The sequence below is a fragment of the Columba livia genome, chromosome 10, assembly GCF_036013475.1.
Source record: "Columba livia isolate bColLiv1 breed racing homer chromosome 10, bColLiv1.pat.W.v2, whole genome shotgun sequence".
Classification (NCBI taxonomy): domain Eukaryota; kingdom Metazoa; phylum Chordata; class Aves; order Columbiformes; family Columbidae; genus Columba; species Columba livia.
In genome coordinates, this window is record NC_088611.1 from 2,872,613 (window position 1) to 2,889,476 (window position 16,864).

The following is a 16,864-nucleotide window of genomic DNA, read 5'->3' on the forward strand; positions in this document are numbered from 1 at the left end:
AGAGTGCAAAGGTGGCACCAATGCACCTTTCACCTCCAGGTTCTCCTCAGACTCCTGATTTTCACTGTGCTGCCACAGGTCCCGGCAGGACATGGCTGTCACGCAGGGAGAACATTCCGACCTCCTTCGTTTCTGCTGTTGAGAGCGATTGCTGAGGAAATTCCTCCCTTCTACAGCAATAAGATCTCTTCTTCCCTGCTGTGGCATCCCTCAGTCGTGACCACTGCTGTCAGTGGCCCCTGTTCGCCACCAGAATTTTGGTTAAAGGATACCCAGGGACGCAGTGATTGGGGCTGCCAAAGTGATGGTGTGTTTTCCTCCATTCCCCCAATGGTAAATATCAAGGTTCCACTTTCAGCTATAATGTGTGAAGTTACTGTGAAAAGATGCTGTCTGAGGAGCAAAAACAGACAGCGCATTCATGTCTAGACTAAAGCATGTACAAGTTTCCAGGTTGGAAAAATGGTCCAAAGAGAAGTGCTGAAAGAAGCCGAAGTACAAGTCGCCCTTGTCACCTGCAGCTGATTGAGAATGTGGATGATGTAGCTGGAGCAGGGGGGGGTGGGAAGAAGTCCATGGTGGACATGTAGAAGAATGGGAGGTGAAGACGGCCAGCACAGACAAGAACTGCGATCCAGCTGTGATTGCTGGAGACATTTGTATTTCTGTGGAATGATCATATCTGTTTTTCTTAGAGCAAATAATTTTAGGTAATAAACGGGGTTGTAATGTTGAATTAGTAGAGATACCTTGGCTGTTACTTGACCAGCTTTTGGTTTCGCAGATGAATCTTGTATCAGGCACACATCTTTGCAATCAAATAGCTATGGAATAAAGCCCTTTACATTCAGTTTGGGTTTTTTTCATGTTTTGGTTTCCTACATAAGAAGCCCAAGAAAGGCTTTATCTTTCAATTCAGCCTGCAGAACCGAAACTTGCCGCATCAGTGCTTGTAGGTGTCTCCTTGCAAACCAAAGGACAAGCACACTTGTGGTTCAGAGTGGATCTTCTTGTTAATGGATCCGACTGAAATACTTCCAGCATTTCCTAGGTGGTTTTCCATACCTCTTGGGGAATATGCAGATACCAATCCTATCCAAACTGAGTCAAAAGTCTAAAAACTCCCTATCATTGGAAATAATCTAGCATAAAGTGCTGGTGCATGCTTCAATGACATCCGTAAGAGATGCCTCTGAACTTCATTTCCTAGTTAAAAGTTGGGTATATCTTGCATTAATCAGAGATGTTTGCCATCATGCCATATGGAAATCGAGACATTGTTCTTTGGTACTCTCTATGTAATTCGTAAGGAATATTGGAAAATCTAGATGATTTCGTGCTGCAGTACATTTCCTGTTTAACTACTAATGCTCTTTTATTCAGGCAAAGAGATTAGTATCTAGTCACATTTAGTAGCTGATAAAAAATAAGAAAGCAAATCTTCATCTGGGAGAGAAAACACAATTTGTGATGGGTTTTCCTGGTCTCTTACCAGCTTTGCCCATTCTCACTGAGGGGAACTTGGATTTCAGTCTCTCATCCAGTAAAGCCTGGGAACACGTACCTAGCTTAACATGTTTGCCTAAGTTGCATTTACTCAAATATAATTTACCCCTAGATTTAAAGGACTATTATAGGGGTTTTTTAACAATATACTTCTACACTTAGAATCAATTAAGGAAGAAACGGGTTATGCTTCAGTGCTCAAACTATGTGGATTAAAAAGAAATAGAGGAAAGCACACAAGTGAAGGCTACCCTGAGGCAACCTTAATGTAAAAGCTGACAAGTCCACGCATACTTTCTTGCTTACTAACTTACTTTTTTCAACAAAAAGGTGAACTGATCATGGCAACTCCCTCATCACGCAGCACACATGGATAATCTTGCGAATAAAGTAAGATATGCCTTGCCCTCCTGCACTTTTTCCCAACTCTGGTCCTTGAAAAAATGAGTAATGAAATATTTTATAGTGGTGCATGTCTCCTCGTTGTCAGTTCATGGCAGTAAAATGAAATCTAGTTTAGCAACATTGAAAAGGTAATGCAAATATCCTGTAGTGATTGGTGTTGTATATAAGAACATACTATACTACAGATGTGATAGTAACAGCTCTAAATACCTGTAAATAATTACAAAATGGTCTGTGCATACAAAGTTTACCCTTTTTCCCATCTCAGTAAGTTTACTTTCCTCTCTACAAACTCTGTCCCTGTCATTCTTCTCTGACAGTGCAGCTACCAGCATCCACTATTCTGTTCTAGTCTAAATAATATTTAAAGTTGGTAAAAGAAGGAGAACACCGGTGGGGTTTTATGCAGATTGGTAGGCACTTATTCTTCTACATAACTATGTAGAGAATATGACTCTGATCATTTCAAAAGTTAAAGAAAAAATAAATAGCTGAAATAATAAAAGTAGGATGTTAGCAAATAAAGCCCCTGCACTTTACATTTTATATTATTGAATTTGTAATGTAATAGTGCATAATTCAGCTGAGCCAGAAGAATACCTTGTTTCTGCCATGCAGCTTTGACTGTAACTGTAACATTATCATATTTCTTGATATCTTTTCTGCCTAATGATGAATGAGGCTGTTCTGGGCATTTTTTGCAGGGAAAGAACCTGCCGGCATCGGATACAGAGCATCAGGGTACCAGGAGGCACGCGTCTGTTTCTTCAGAAGGCCACAGAATTTCTAAAACGATTCTCACCATTCTGGAAACCCAGTCGCTGAACAAATAAACAGGTTTTATTTTTCCCCTGGAGATACCAAGGTAATATGGCACAATTCTTTTTCTTTAGGTACTGAGGGATGGAGACTAGCTGTCAAAATCACTGAACTGCCATTTCATGCGCAGTAATCTCCAGAATTTTGGCCAAAGATGGTAGATGTCATCATACTTCTGAAGCCTGTTGCCCATGACACTGAGCTACAAAGGTCTTCAATTATTCAGCAAGTGAGGGTAGGTGTTAACATCGCATGTAACTAGTAGTGAACCAATTCTGTCAAGTCTGGGAAGTGGTAGAGGTTTGGTTGGTTGGGTTTTTTTTTTTCGCCTGGTCACCTTTGATATTTAGTAAGAAATATTGAAATAAGGCCCAACATTAACTAGAAGATTATTGTAGAAGAGTAGCAATGAGAAACAGAAGCTGCATGAAAAGCAAAGGAGAAATAGAAGTACTGAACCCAGAACTATTTTTCTCTTTTGTTAGACTAAATCACTAATGAAAATATTTACAATTTAGTTACTAGGATAGTAACGCAGCCCAGGATCCGCTGTAGAGTGTGAAGCTCATTGTAGCTCGTCTGTCCCAGCCTGGGTACTTGTGTCCCCAGGGCAGCGTTGCTATGGGAGCTCAGGGTTTGCTGTGGGTGCACAAACACCAGTGGGTCCCTGGGTGACTAACTTGTGTGTGTGGCTGCACTGACACTGCTGCGGATGGTAGAATTAGGAAAACGAAAGTTGGTTTGGACTTACTCAAAGCAAGCTTGGAGCTGTTGCGGTTGCACTATTTATTTCAGGGTGGACATGGAAAACTTTACTTTTCAGGCTGGCTGGTTCAGCCAGCTCTGAGATGACTTATCAGCTTGGGAGCAGCTTGTGGTAGTCTTCCATTTTATGAAACTTCAGAAAGGCTTTATTGACTTTGATGGATCTTTTGGCCCTCTTCAGAGTAAATAGGGCTATCTGAGCTAGACCTGTACCCACAGAAGTTATTAAAGCCCTTCTAAAACTTTAATATCCCTGGTAGGGATTCTTCCTGTTTTCTTTTTAGCTGCCAGCTTCACCCTGGCAATGACATTTTAATCACATCTACCCACCAATGCCACCACCTTGTTTAGCCAGACCAAGAGTCTACAGCTCTGGTCATTATATGCATTGCTCTTCACAATAAAACATTTGTACCGAAGCTGTCAGTAAATGTTTCTATTTAACTAGTGATTTAGTGTCCTGGATTATGCTGAAAATACTTTGAACTGATGGTTTTCTTAAAAGGCCAAACCGCTTCTTATATTGCATCCAGTATTGCTTTAAATACACTGGGAAGACTTACCCAGTGCTAAATGTTTCTGCAGACTTCTAATAATATGTCGGGAACAAATTCTGAGAATGAAAAATTGCTTTGAAAGTTCTCTAAGTTCTCACATTTGAGGGAAGATGAAGTAGATTTTATTGTCCTTCCCCAGGATTAACAGTGCCCTTAATACCAATGGATTTTCCTACGTAAAAGCGGGGAGAGTCTGCCCCTTAGCAGGTATCTACTTGCTTCTGAGGAAACACTTTCCAGGTGATTTGGGGAGTTTTCACAATATGCTTTCCATTAGTCCTGGGATGAGTGCTGTGCAAATCCCTAGTCAGCACTTGGAATATCTACCAATTATTTTTTGAAAGCACAGAATTCTTAGTAACTAGAGCTGTACTACCTGGTACAAAATCACTTACTTTTCTTCACAACTGGGGTAAATATTGATTGTCAGAAAACCAATCCCAAAATATTTCTACAAAATAGTATTTTATCACTGTTAACCAATTCTTCCCCTGCCCCTTATATATTAGGGAAAACATATATATTTACACATTCCTATCTCTTTTAAAAGTGTATGGGTAAGGTGAGCATCTAGCTCTGGAAGTACCTTTTCCTAAAAATAATGCACTATATTTAAAGTCCTCAGAGGTCTATACTACCACTCACTGCAGTCTACTCATGGTCATTTGTTCTTTATAAAAATATACAGATTTGTCCAAATTTGAAGGCTCAGTAGCTGAAGATTATATATTCTTATTGTTGATATTCTTTAGAGGCAAATATTCTACAGATCATTAAATGTTTTGAATAGGAACTGTTGTCTTTAGCAAGCTAATGCTGGCAGCCAGATTTTCTGACTGTGAAGATGCCATTAAAATGAAGATGCTGGTGCATCTTGAAAATACCAGGAAGTCCCATTTTTTGATGTGTGAGAGAATAAATCCAAACCGAGTGTCCTAGGCAATGACTGCGTTTGACCAGATATCAATAAATTCAGTTAAGCAATGAAAGTATTTAGGCATTCCTGAAAAATCCTGATTTACCTCAGCCTACAACTTTAGTTATAGTTGCATTGTTTAGCCCCAAATACTCTCAAAATCTTCCACTTGAGGCCTCCATTTTGCGATCTTCTATAGAAATCTAGTCTACATATTAATAACGTATCAAGCTTGTCTTTCATTTCAGACGGCTGAAAACAAGAGCTAATTAGATAAGCGGAGTAGCTGATTATAGTTTCTGGGTATGTGCACTTGGTAACAACTCAAAGGTTATTTGAAATTGGTGAGTCTTTGTGTTGAGCTTGCTGTGCTTTAGATCCAGGTCTTAATCTCTCCATAATGAAGTGCTGCTCCGGTTCCAAAGTGGTATTTAAAAAGACTTTAAAATGCTGTTATGTATGTTGTTGCTTCAAGGCTGTTCAGAAGACTGAAGATACATGCCCTGAAGCAGTATTATACACTGCTAAAGAACTAACTCCCTCAGGCTGAGATTCCTGGCACTATCTGGAAAAAAATATCATAATAAAAGATATTTCAAATACAAATGATCCTAAAAAAATCCCCTTTAGGGAAACGTTAGTGAATTTGACATGCTTCTTTATTCCCCCGAATGGTTTTAGAAATGTGGGTTTAGTTTAAAATATGTTATTTTGGCGTGTTTGCACGTGTAGCTGTAATCCCAAGGAAATTTTCAGCAGTAGTAAAAATGAAAATAGAAGTAACCTGAGTACTAATACTAACTATAAAATAGAAAACATCTAAAGGCTAATTGTATAACAGTGTAAGCATTTTATTAGTATTTCCTTTATATCACTTGTTGCAAACCTTTGGATGTAAATTAATTGGTTGTTCATAGTATAGACTGTACTGATTAAAAAAAAAAAAAAAATCACAAAATTTGGAATTTTGATAAATGTGAAACATATGCTCCGCTACTTAAAACCTGTTCTTGTGGTCTGCAGATGATACCAGGGCTTCTAATAATAATAACAGAACTGCACAGAAATCACAGAATTATTTGTTTTAAGCTGTTTCACGAAGACAAAATCTACCAAATAGCTAACAGGTTCTGCTGTGAGCGTTTTACTGCTCCTTCTCCCTGGATACTTGCACTTAAGTAATTTATTTAGTTCCCAAATTACAATAAATCCTTACCGTAGCATGAAACAGTATTTGTGAGTCCTTCTGTAAGAAATGCGCGGAGCGCGGCAGAAGGAAAGCTCTCGGTGCTGTTACAAAGAACGCTTCACCGACACAGGGTGTGCAAAATCAAATGTATTTCTTTTTCATTATGCATTGCCATCTAGTGGTGTGCGGCCCCCGCGTGTCTCACCATGGAACCAGGGAACTCACGCCCGTCATTTGTTCATCGTGTTTTCACTGATTATTATCTTTACAGAGAATAGAGGCTCTGCTGCAAGGATCTGCTGACTGCATTGGCCGTCATGTCTGTATGCTCTAACATTTCCTTTCACTTTGTTTTGAATAAAGATTCACAGGGGAAAAAGGGAAGAGGCAGGGGTGAGGAATGGTCTTTGACTTTCACTTGGTTGCCCACTTAGCTCAGTCAGTGAAAATCACAGAATCACAGAATGTCAGGGGTTGAAGGGCCCTGTAAAGCTCACCCAGTGCAATCCCCCCATGGAGCAGGAACACCCAGATGAGGTTACACAGGAAGGTGTCCAGGCGGGTTGGAATGTCTGCAGAGAAGGAGACTCCACAACCCCCCTGAGAATAAAATGGTGCCAGGTTTGCATGTTGGCTTGATTTCCTTCCAAGAACAGTAGAAGGTGGTCAAGAATTGGATCATAATTCTTGGGCAGAATTCTTTCTCCAGAAAGGTGAGATGACTCCATGACTCAACTGCCTGAAAGGATCTTGGAGCCAGGGCGGGTCGGGCTCTGCTCCCCAGGAACAAGCGCCAGGAGCAGAGGAAACGGCCTCAAGTTGCGCCAGGGGAGGTTGAGGTTGGATGTGGGAACAATTTCTTCCCCAAAGGGCTGTGGGGCATTGGAACAGGCTGCCCAGGGCAGTGCTGGAGTCACCATCCTGGAGGGGTTGAACAGATGGAGATGAGGTTCTCAAGGATATGGGACAGTGCCAGACTTAGGTTGTGATTGGACTTGATGATCCTGAGGGTCTCTTCCAATCCAAATGATTCTGTGATGACTCAGTCGGCATTAATGCTGGTTGAATGATCCCTGTGAGCCATGGGGCAGCGACAGCCAGTTTGTACCTGGAGCAATTCTTTCTGTTAACACGGGCCAAAAAGAGCTTTCTTGCACTGATAGAAATGCAGAACAACCTCACCAACCTCCAGGAAACTCCCCTGCGTTTTTATTGGTATCACCAAGAACTGGTCATTTGTTTAACTTCCACCATGTCTTCTTTGTACCCAAATTTTCATACCTTCCAATAAAGTGAAGTTAAATTAACAGCAGCTGTAGTTGTGCTCCAGGGGGGTGTCCGTTCATCAGAGATCAGGCAACTGGAGTATTGTCTGCCAATTACATGGGAATCCGGAAAGATTTTTTCGATACTCTCCACCATTTACTTCAATTCATGTCAGCAATGAAATCCTTCAGTCATTTATAAAGTCATTATACCAAATTATTTCCCACAAAGCTTCGTTTGGGCTAATGGATATATTTAATTTTTACACACATATCTGTGGGAAAGAAAAAGCCACTGAAGCGCGTTGAATGAATTGCAGCAAAGTGCAGTTTTTCTTAAGCTCGGCAAAAATAACTGCGACACTGTTCAGAAATATTTCTGAAACAGTTTTTCTTAAAAAATGAGTGACATGTGCTTGTCTTACCTTTCCACTGCTACCAAACCTGTTGTAAAAAAAAAAGCTTGTTATTTTCTTATACTGAAATAACAGTGCTGAAATCCTCTTTGTGCTGTGCCCTTCTGTCATTATATCATACGCTTCATGACTTGCCAAATGCCTTGTGAGAAAGAAGAACTGATGCTGTTCCTCTCCATAGTGTTTTCCATGTCCCCAGCAGGATTTCGGTGCAGGTTATCAACGCGAAGGTAGGAGAAAATGCAGCCTTACCAGTATAAAGTAGCAAAACTCGGGTAATTTTAGAGCTCCACATTATAGTGAGTTCTTATAGTAAGGTGTGTGTATACAGAGGAATATGAAGGAAGAACACTGTATATTTAAAACAAATATAAGAAAGTAGGAAAAACATTAACAGGAGGTAAATTTATAACAGGCAACCCCAAATCTCATTTCTAGCTATGTTACTATTAATTTTAAGTGTTTTTTGGTCTTGTATGCAGCTTTATTTCATTTCAAAAGAAAAAAAAATATACAAAAAGAGATGTGAAGAATTTGGTAATAAACTATACCTGTCCATATAGAATCACACGTTGGCAGTGAATATACGGAAGTTGTTTCAAACAAAAACCATTAGAAACAGAAAAAGTACTTTTTTGCCAGCAAAACGAAATCCTGTGACCTGATTCTTAGCTGTAGATCAACATGTATTTGTACTGACTGAAGGTTTTACTTTCTGGTTAACCAAAGAAAATATTTATAATCAATATTCTGCAAGTTTTGTATTGATCGAGTAAGTACTGAGGATATGAGACTAATAGAAGAAAACTCCAACAGTTGGAAATCAGTCTTGGAGAGGCTGTTGTTATCGAGTAATGGATTCTCTGACTTATATAAGTTTTAAGTAGGTTTTTTACATTAGCTGCTGAAATTGCTGTAACTAGAGGGTTTCATATTAAACATTTTTCTTTTCAGAGATGTTTTAAAGGATTGAGATAATTTTCTGCTCACCTAAAGTTGGACATCGTGTTATCAGCAGAGGCAGAAACCTGAGTATTTAGGGGCTGAGCTATGTTTTGGATATGTGAGAGCGGAAAGCTGATGAAACATCTGTCATTTAAAAGGCACTTTTGTCCTTATACATTTCAATCAGATTTTTGTAGAAAGTATCACTGAAGTTACTACTTTATAACAGTAGTATGTAGTAAACTTCCTACTTTAAAGTAAACCAGTCAGTAGATGAGCTCTGACTTCTTTAAAATACAATTACTTGCTTAACCAATCAGTCAGGCAAACTAAAGCACCACAACTTTATCATTTCAATGTATATATGTTACATATTTCTGGGCGTTGTACTCATGAAGTAACGTGTCTATTTGTGTTAACAGCGGCTTGTGGTAACAGTTGGTGTAGTTCAAATAGATGATGTTGTAGATCTGTTTGCACAGCAGGATATAAACTGGGCTAATCTTGTTTAAGGTTCATAATGTTTTGTTGCTTTTGTCCGGGACTTGTTCAGCGCTGCTCACGTATGTAAAGATCGTGGCTCTTGGAGAATAAATTTGATTGTGCTCTACACCTGCTTGCACTTAGGAAAAGAAACATTTGTCACTCTTATTTATGTAATTGCTTAAATTGCATTTTAATTTTAACAGCTTAAGGATGTTTTCTGAATGAAAGTTTGATCAAATGCCCAGGGAGCCAGTGTGAGTCTTTCCATTGACTCAAGAGATTTTGTTTCAGGAATTTTACTTAAACAATACTCCTCTTAACTGTACCTGTGTAAAGTTATGTGCTTTTCATTTAAAAAAAAAAAAAAAGAACAAAAATATTTCAAACAGTAATACTTGATATGCTGCTTTAAGGAATAATACTGAATATTTAATCTTTCCATTTTATATTTTTGATGCAATTGAAAATATAAAGAAACCTGCATTTAGTTCTTAAAAAAGCACTATATCTGCTTGAGTATTCCAAAATTCAATTTCTTCTTGCTAAAATGGAAATTGGATTAGATTCTGTTGGAGTAAACTCAACAATTGCTTAACTTCTTTTGTGTTATTCTTCGTTCCCATTAATAGGAATAACACGATACCTATACTCAGCAATTCCCATCACTGTGGCCTCCTAAATAAACATTAGGAAATATTAGTCTGGAAGTTAAAGGCTCCATTTAGCACATTGCCCGGCTACGCTTTTTATGTTTGCAAGTAGGAATGGCAGCCCAGATTTTTCTGACTGCTCATGACACTAATGCTCGCAGGCTTTCCTGGCAGAGCTCGTCACACGGCCGAGCAGGTTCAAAATGTATCAGGAGGCCTTATCACTCACAGTAGACATTCAAAGCATATTTCCCCTTTGCTGAAAGATTTACATTAGTTCCCTACTAGAGAGCGTATTAATTACAGCGCTGCCTTTCCGACGAGTCACAGGGACGAGCTCCCTGTTTTCTGTTGCCCTGACCCAAGTTTAAAGTACAGATGCTATAAAAAGAGGATCTGGCTGCATTTATTTAACGAAAGTCTTCTGAAGGATGCAGGGGAAACCTTGACGTGCTGAGATCCAGGCGTTGATGCCCTCGGTTGTGCCAAATGGCACCAAATACCAGGAGCTTTTCCGTCAGTGCTGTGGTGTAAACAGCACTTAATGCGCCCGATAACGTTGAGCTGCCTCGTCTGTCCCTGAGATACGTGATCCTGAGCTAATCTGAGCAATAATTAATCTGATAGGTTTAGTGATAAGCGACGTTTTGGATAATTGATTCTTCAAAGGGTGGGATTCAGCAGCGATTCCCCCGCTGTGTGTGTCGGTGAGAATCGTGTCGCAGCTCCGGGACGTAGTGGCGACCCCGGCATGAGCAGAATCACAGAATCCCAGAATTTCGGGGGTTGGAAGGGACCTGGAAACTCATCCACTGCAGTCCCTGCATGGAGCAGGAACACCCAGATGAGGTTACACAGGAAGGTGTCCAGGCGGGTTGGAATGTCTGCACAGAAGGAGACTCCACAACCTCCCTGGGCAGCCTGGGCCAGTGTTCTGATACCCTTACTGAGAAGAAGTTTCAGTTGTATTTCACTTATAGCAACCACGACTTCATCTGCGTGGGAACAGGGATGATCTTTGCAGGAATGCTCTGCTTTACATGTGACACAGCTTTAGATCTGTGCGACATTGAACTTAACATCTTTCTCCAATGCATACTGGATAAATTCACATCGCCTAGCTGAACGCATATTGTTGGGGATTTCTAGTGATGTTAGATAAGATCACAATTTTTGGTGCGTGGGACATTTTTTGGTTAGTTTTGTAGGTTAAGAAAAAAAAAAAAGAAACTAAAAGACAAATACAGCAACTAAAAGACAAAAAAAAAGTTACCGTTAACATGAAGTTACCATCGTTCTGTATTTGTATTCCATACTCCCCAGGAAAGCTTTCCCTTTTGCCACATCTATTTATAAACCTTGACATAATGTGATTTTATTCAGAGAAGTTGTAACAGGAACCAGATTAACCTAGACATCATGAAAAATAAGAGAGAATTAGGAAGGAGAAAACAGAGCAGGCTGAGAAAATGCTGCTCAGGGAGTTGTCCTAAGGAACGGAGAATTGCGGATCTTGCTTAGTAAGGGGCTCGGTTTATTTCCTTTGTCTAAGATGGGATTTTCTCCAAAGTGACTACTGGAAATAACCATTGCCTGGATAGAGAGATAGAGAGAGAACTCTTCATTTGAAATCACTGTATGAAGACCGCATGTTTTTCTGAAAGATTTGTTATAGATGAACAAAAATTGTGTTCGGGCTATGAAAGTGCTAGTTAAAGTTCTATATTAGAAGTTCTATATAAGAATTAAGAAGGAAATTCAAATAGGTCATTGTAATGGTCCTTTCTTGTTCCAGTGTCTGTGGCTCTGTTAAAGTTCTTCTTGTTTTCTTCTTGTAATTTGCTTCAGGGGTACTAAAATAAGCACTTTTAATTACTATATAGATGAAAAAAAGTGAGACAGTTATATAGAAATATATATCTACAAAAGTCCCAGTGCAAATTGCTGATTGTTGTATGTTTTACAGAGTTGAAAACTAAGGAACAAACCAACCAAAGCAAGCAGGTCATGTGAACCTCTCTGAGAGGAACTGAAGGAGACAAAGTGTATGTCTGAATTTAAAAATTAGAGGGTTAAAGGTTTACAGTAATTCATTTACTGAGAGGTTGTCTTTTTTTCCCCACCCTCAGAGCTGTTTCCAAGTCTTGAAAAAAACCTGAACGGTTTTGCTTGGAATGTAAAATAGAAAATGGCTCTGAAAGTTCAGCCCTGAGCTTCTGAGTTTTTATGGGTGTAAGAATCAGCTGACTGTGTGAAATGAAGTGTTGCGTTTTAGTTTTCATTAATGTTATATGATCAGGAATTTTGTCCCACCGCCTGTCCTCATGGCCACAAAGTAGTTCCCACCAACCAAAGGCTGTGACTGTCTTCTCCCAAGTCCAATTCCACATGGAATAACATTTTTTCTGGCTTTAAATCTATTCCAACTATGAATGGAGACTTCTGCCTATTCAGCAAATGGAGAATTTCTGTATTCTGTGTCTTAGAGGTTCCTGCTTTGATGACTTTTACAATCCTCCTTCTCTGTACTAAGCTGAATTCTGTCACATTTTGAAGAGCTGCAGTTTAAAATTTCAGTCAGTTGATTTTTGACGTGATGTTTTTGCTGCAAAATTCCAGAATATATCTACTAACCATACTTTATCAAATAAATGCTCGCTGGGCACTTCAAACCTAATCATTTTGATCTACCTTAATCAAAATTTCTGTCTAATCTGTCCAGTTCTTTGGCAAATGCTGCAGCCAGCTATACCGATATGTTAATATATATCTTGCTCTGCTGTATGTGATGCTGTCGTAGTTTAGGATCCTCAAGAAAAATCCGGGAAATAAGCTGTATAGTCTGACTTGTGTCCATATTTTACCTCTGTTATCTTCACTGGGGTTCTCGCCGGGGTAAAATAACAGCATTTGTGCAAGGGTGAGGGGTGGCATAACACAAAATAGCACTTGTACAAAGCTGGGTGACAGAACATTCCCCTGTGAAGTGTTCATACGGGGAAGAAATATGCCTAATGCTCACTCTCGGTTGTTCAAAAAGGCTGTAGGGAAGACACTTTTGTAGGGATTTTGCCACTTTTACAAAAGTCTAGTGATATTTCGGAACCAGAAAATAAAAAAGGGTAAACATAGAAAGGAATGGTATGGTTACATAGCAGGAAACATGTGCAATATTCACTCAGCTTGTAACAGAAACCCTGTGGACCAACATGCTATGTACTTGCCCAAAGTGATTTTGCTTTCCATAATGTAACTCTTATATATGGCTGGTTTATTAACTACATGCAAAACTGAAAAGATTTCAGTGTGGTTTTTTTTTGGTTGGTTTGGTTTGTTTTTTTATTTGGCCAATGGTATCCTGTCCTATATCCAAAACAGCGTGGTCAGCAGGACAAGGGAAGTGATCTTTCCCCTGTACTCTGCATTGGGGAGGCCACACCTGGAGTGTTGTGTTCAGTTCTGGGCCCCTCAGGTCAGGAAAGAGATTGAAGTGCTGGAGCGGGTCCAGAGAAGAGCAACAAGACTGGGGAAGGGACTGGAACACAAGCCCTATGGGGAGAGGCTGAGGGAGCTGGGCTTGGTTAGTCTGGAGACAAGAAGGCTTAGAGGTGAGCTCAGCACTCTCTAGAACTACCTGAAGGGCAGTTCTAGCCAGGTGGGGATTGGTCTCTTCTCCCAGGCAGTCAGCAATAGGACAAGGGGCCATGGGCTTCAACTCTGCCAGGGGAAATTTAGGCTGGAGATTAGAAAGCAATTCTTTGCAGAGAGAGTGGTCAGGCATTGGAATGGCTGCCCAGGGAGGTGCTGGACTCACCGGCCCTGGAGGTTTTTAAACTGAGATTGGACATGGCACTTAGTGCCATGATCTAGTCAATGGACTGGAGTTGGACCAAGGGTTGGACTGGATGATCTCTGAGGGCTTTTCCAACCCAGTCGATTCTGTGATTATTTTATTTTTTTCCTTAAATGAGAACAGGTGCTTTTATATTAAATTCTGGATTAAATGTGAATCTTAGTCCAGTATTTCCCCTTTTGCTAAATAATGATGTGACAGTGTAGCGTCTGCAGTAGTCGTATATCAGGTGTCAACTGAGCATTCATGGAATCAACCCAAGTTTGGGGCTGAATTAATTTTTCATGTTGATAGCTATCTGCCACTTGAAAATATTGGTGTTGTAATAATGTGGCTTTAGGAAAATGTGAGTTAATAAAACTACAGCATGACAGTTTTGTTAAAAGAATGGTTGTAAAAATATTTATTTTCCATTTAGCTCTTGTGACACCAGACCCTGGGTTTAGAAGCAAAACCTCTAATTTTAAAAAGAGCAGGATTTTATCCTTGCAAAGATACTTCGTCTTTCAGTAAGCGCAGTTTGAAGATCACCTCATCCTGCTGCTTTCCTTTATTGTTATTCATCATGTTTCTAAGGTGGGTGAGTCATTTAGCCTGGTCTCTCAGAAGGCATTGCAGAAATTGGAAGTATTTTCTTCCAGTGGAGGTAGTTTGTAGTAAAATTGTATTTAATTCATGCTAGGCTGATTTATGGCAAGTTGTTTGTTGTTCTTGTTGTTGTATCCCATTCTTGATTTTGATTTTACTAGTGTTTTTGTGTTGGTTGGTTTGTTTTCTTGTACAGCAGCAGTGACCTTTAAGTTGAAGCTGAGGGCAGATCTTTTTACAAGAATAACATAATTTGTATTCCAAACATATATAAGTACTTCTGTCAGGTGGCACACGGTTAGAATTCCATTTACAAAAGCCATATTATGTAGTATTGGTCATTCCTATACTGTAAACATATTTCTTCCAGGCAATGGGAGATTGAATGTGTTGCCTGCTCGATGTAATTGTGAGCTTCAGATCTCGGAGCAGTAGCTTTGCCAGCAATGCTTAGAAAGAGATGCTGGTAAAGAGAATATAAAGAGAACGTTTGAGTTTCCAGCTTCCTGGTTGTATGGCAAAAATGTACACTCTGAACAGGGCAACAAAGATGCTGAAAGGAGTGGAGCATCTCCCGTGTGAGGAAAGGCTGAGGGAGCTGGGGCTCTGGAGCTGGACAAGAGGAGACTGAGGGGGGACTCATTCATGGGGATCAATATGGAAAGGGGGAGTGTCAGGAGGATGGAGCCAGGCTCTTCTGGTGACAACCAGTGATAGGACAAGGGGCAATGGGTGCAAAATGGAACACAGGAGGTTCCACTGAAAGATGAGAAGAAACTTGTTCCTGGTGAGGGTGGCAGAGCCTGGCCCAGGCTGCCCAGGGGGGTTGTGGAGTCTCCTTCTGTGCAGCCATTCCAACCCGCCTGGACACCTTCCTGTGTAACCTCATCTGGGTGTTCCTGCTCCATGGGGGACTGTACTGGATGAGCTTTCCAGGGCCCTTCCAACCCCTGGGATTCTGGGATTCTGTGAAAGTAAAATCCAGCCTTTAGAAGCACGGCATGAAAAGAGCTCCACAGGCATGAGGCAGAGTCCTGCTAAACACAGTTTGGCTATTTCATTACGTGTAAACCATAGAATATGCTTTTTTTATTTAAAAAATGCTCTGCCAAAGTCTGTTCCTTCCCCACTGCTGAGGAGTGGGTGGAAATGATTCCATGAGATATGAAAAATTTTATTTATTGTTTAATTTATCATCCTATATGTACATACACATGTATATATGGTTTTGCATAGTTGCTCAAAGAATCAGGCTGCATTGAACAGTAATATTTCTGGAGGTTCACATGTTCATGTAATGCAGCCTCATAAAGAGATGCTTGCATTTTGTCAGGTACTAAACCGCTCTCCTATTTCCATCCCTGTTGTTTCACCCACCGTGCAGTTCTGTGCAGCCCGTGCTTGCAGTGTGAAAGTTCACGTAAAAAAAAGGCAAATTTGCTTGTGCCTTTCCAGAGTCTGAAAACTGCTCCCATGAGCAGCAAGAAAAAAGAACAATGCTGATATTCTCTTTGCAGTAAATGCTGGGAGAAACTTCAAAACGTGAATTTAGATTAAACAATCAAAACTTGTATAACTTGCTTATGTTTTCTGTCATAGCATGAAGGCCAGATATATCTGTGCTTTAGCGGCTTTGAATGCAGAACTAGGGATATATTTGGTCCAGTGACTGCATAAATGAAAAATCATGGATATGCAAGTTTTTCCTTTAATTCCTCATTCAAACTTGTCCTTAAACTTTTTATAGTACATGTCAGCCAGTAAAGCAGTAACATAATACATTAAAGCAAAAGAATCTGGTCAGTACGTTGGGCTGGAACTGGCTTGTGTTAGATTTCCCAGACTAAGGGGAAGGTTGCATTCTTATTACTGAAGGTTTTGCATGCGATAAGCCAAATTTTGCTTGTCTTAATCAAGTCGTCATCCTGCAGATTTCAGTTAGTCAGCTCCCCTGATGAAGCCTGGCTAGTTTTTGGCACAAAGAAGACTTTTCTGGTTATCAAAAGCAACAGCCTTAATATGACACAGCATTGGGCTCCAGTTCACAGAGGAGGGGAAGAAATGGGCGCAATAATACTTGGGTGTCTCAGCAATGCTATTAATAAGTGTTTAAAGATGTGAAAGTGGGAACTTGGAAACCAGGCCACCGCATACTCAAATATAGACGTGGATTTAATACAGCTCATTTATAACTGGTGATTGCTTGGAGGCATCATAGGCAAAATCCTTAATGTAAGAGGAAAAAGTGTAGGCTGTCACTTTGAGTTCCAGACTTTAATTTCAATTGTATGAGCAGGAGCAGCTGCATGTTGCTATCAGGCGTATGAAGTCTTTAGTGCTAAAAAGGCAGCTGGACTGGAAATACCCCAGAAGTACAGATCCATTTGTCTGGTTAACTTCAGCACTTAGACCATCAATCAGGTCAGCCTAAAGAAAAATGAATGACATCAGTCAAAACAATAGGATAACTCTGTGCAGTGATTAGCTCCGTGTAGTACAAAAAC

At 40.1% G+C, this 16,864-nt stretch overlaps 1 long non-coding RNA gene across 5 annotated transcripts in view; it reads left to right on the forward strand.

Moving 5' to 3' along the window:
* Positions 1–16,864, forward strand: part of LOC110355718 (uncharacterized) — a 58,778-nt gene that overhangs the window by 14,039 nt on the left and 27,875 nt on the right. For 2 of the 5 annotated variants that reach the window (XR_010474999.1, XR_010475002.1), the window contains exons 5-6: positions 79–333; positions 2,805–8,068. This is a non-coding gene — a long non-coding RNA (uncharacterized LOC110355718). The remainder of the gene's footprint in view (positions 1–78; positions 334–2,804; positions 8,069–16,864) is intronic. The other 3 variants (XR_010475000.1, XR_010475001.1, XR_010475003.1) reach the window with 2 other exon arrangements.